Raw genomic sequence first — 2,640 nt, 5'->3', positions numbered from 1 at the left:
AAGCAGTGGTATCAACGCAGAGTACTAAGCCGGGGGCCTTCGCGATACCATAAGGTACGCCTATTTAGCAGGCTAGAGTCTCGTTCGTTATCGGAATTAACCAGACAAATCGCTCCACCAACTAAGAACGGCCATGCACCACCACCCACCGAATCAAGAAAGAGCTATCAATCTGTCAATCCTTCCGGTGTCTGGGCCTGGTGAGGTTTCCCGTGTTGAGTCAAATTAAGCCGCAGGCTCCACTCCTGGTGGTGCCCTTCCGTCAATTCCTTTAAGTTTCAGCTTTGCAACCATACTTCCCCCGGAACCCAAAAGCTTTGGTTTCCCGGAAGCTGCCCGCCGAGTCATCGGAGGAACTTCGGCGGATCGCTAGCTGGCATCGTTTATGGTTAGAACTAGGGCGGTATCTGATCGCCTTCGAACCTCTAACTTTCGTTCTTGATTAATGAAAACATTTTTGGCAAATGCTTTCGCTTCTGTCCGTCTTGCGACGATCCAAGAATTTCACCTCTAACGTCGCAATACGAATGCCCCCATCTGTCCCTATTAATCATTACCTCGGGGTTCCGAAAACCAACAAAATAGAACCGAGGTCCTATTCCATTATTCCATGCACGCAGTATTCAGGCGAAGGTAGCCTGCTTTAAGCACTCTAATTTGTTCAAAGTAAACGTACCGGCCCGACTCGACACTCAGTAAAGAGCACCGCGACGGGATATTAGTTGGGCCGCCCCTCGCGAGGCTAAGCCCACCGGTAGGACGTCCCACATCACGCCAGTTAAACACCGCGAGCGGTGAACCGACGGTGTGCGACACAGATTCAACTACGAGCTTTTTAACCGCAACAACTTTAATATACGCTATTGGAGCTGGAATTACCGCGGCTGCTGGCACCAGACTTGCCCTCCAATGGATCCTCGTTAAAGGATTTAAAGTGTACTCATTCCGATTACGGGGCCTCGGATGAGTCCCGTATCGTTATTTTTCGTCACTACCTCCCCGTGCCGGGAGTGGGTAATTTGCGCGCCTGCTGCCTTCCTTGGATGTGGTAGCCGTTTCTCAGGCTCCCTCTCCGGAATCGAACCCTGATTCCCCGTTACCCGTTACAACCATGGTAGGCGCAGAACCTACCATCGACAGTTGATAAGGCAGACATTTGAAAGATGCGTCGCCGGTGCTAGGACCGTGCGATCAGCACAAAGTTATTCAGAGTCACCAAAATAAACGGTGGACGAACGGCGAGCCGCCCGCCACCGATTGGTTTTGATCTAATAAAAGCGTCCCTTCCATCACTGGTCGGGACTCTGTTTTGCATGTATTAGCTCTAGAATTACCACAGTTATCCAAGTAAATGTGGGTACAATCTAATGAACCATAACTGATTTAATGAGCCATTCGCGGTTTCACCTTAATTCGGCATGCACTGAGACATGCATGGCTTAATCTTTGAGACAAGCATATGACTACTGGCAGGATCAACCAGGGAGCTTCGTGTTCGGTTACTCGCAAGGAGTAACTCGCGAGCGAGCCCGAGAGACTCGTCGCTAGCTCTCTTGAGCGCGCGTCCGGTGGCCCGGTGTTAATCGGGCACCGACGCGACACGCTCGTGTGCCGTTTCATTGCCGCCGGTCTTGCTTAGCCGGTCGGCGACACTGTGTGTGCGTTGCGTAAAGTATACGCGAGAGAACGACAAGGTTCGCTAAGAACTGCCTGCCTTCTCTCTCCTCTTAATTATCCTTGTTATATCTCTGTTGATATATTATTATCATCGACTTTTCTTTTCTTATACAAAAGATCATATACTCATTCTCATTCTCCCAAAATGTTAAAATGCTCGGGTCTCGAAAGACCCGCGCGATTTACCCTGACGCTAGATCGACGGTGCCGATGCTTAGACGTCGAGGACAAATTCTGTCTGGTTCGTACGTTCAAGAACGACCAGTAAAAATCTTTCGCTACGGCGTACAAAGCGAGCGGGAAGAGCGTTTCTTGCCCTTCCGCCAACTCGTATCCGTGGAGTAAACGTTCGGTAAGCGCGACGATTCCACTGCTGCGTTCAAAACGAGAGGGAATCGCGCGGCCAACACACTAGATGCGTGCGCGCCACATAAGAGCCATTCGGTCTTGCGACACCGACTCGTGGCAATGCTGTGATCGTATAAACAAGTGTGTATATTTTACCCGCGTTCAGCGGCGAACGAGTGGAGCGCGTATCGCAATCTCCGCCGCCAAGGAGAATTACGACACGACGACGACAACGAGTCGTAACGTCTTTGCGAGACAACAAGTCTCTTCCAAGAAGACTTGCCCCGTGTACTGCTCGATTATTATTCGTGGTTTCCTTCTTTCCCTTTTAATATAAAGTTAGAGTACGCACGAAACGTTCGAGACGCGCCGAACGCGACGTACTTCTGCCACTAGTCGTGACTGAAAAGTACGTATCTCGACTCGTCCGACTCGCCCGACTCGCTCGACTCGTTCGTAACGCCGAGCGCGACGTATCTCTTATAGTACCCAACCGGCCGGCCGGGCGGTCGGCGACGCACGGTCCTACGCACGGACGTATACGAGCGCGAGCGTCAAATGGACGGCGCAATCGAGACATTACGTCGCGGCAGTCTCGGTCGCCGGCGGTACCTC

The 2,640-nt window shown here is 51.6% G+C and overlaps 1 pseudogene; it reads right to left on the bottom strand.

Annotated features, from left to right (window-relative positions):
• LOC145948557 (small subunit ribosomal RNA) lies at positions 1 to 1,486 on the bottom strand (annotated as a pseudogene; the record flags this gene model as incomplete).
• Positions 1,487 to 2,640: the final 1,154 nt, after the last annotated feature.

The sequence above is a fragment of the Prenolepis imparis genome, unplaced genomic scaffold, assembly GCF_030444845.1.
Source record: "Prenolepis imparis isolate NDT839.2.m4 unplaced genomic scaffold, iyPreImpa1.0 SCAF_458, whole genome shotgun sequence".
NCBI classification, from domain to species: Eukaryota; Metazoa; Arthropoda; class Insecta; order Hymenoptera; family Formicidae; genus Prenolepis; species Prenolepis imparis.
The sequence above is the reverse complement of the archived record's forward strand: the minus strand, read 5'-3'. Positions and strand labels throughout refer to the sequence as shown.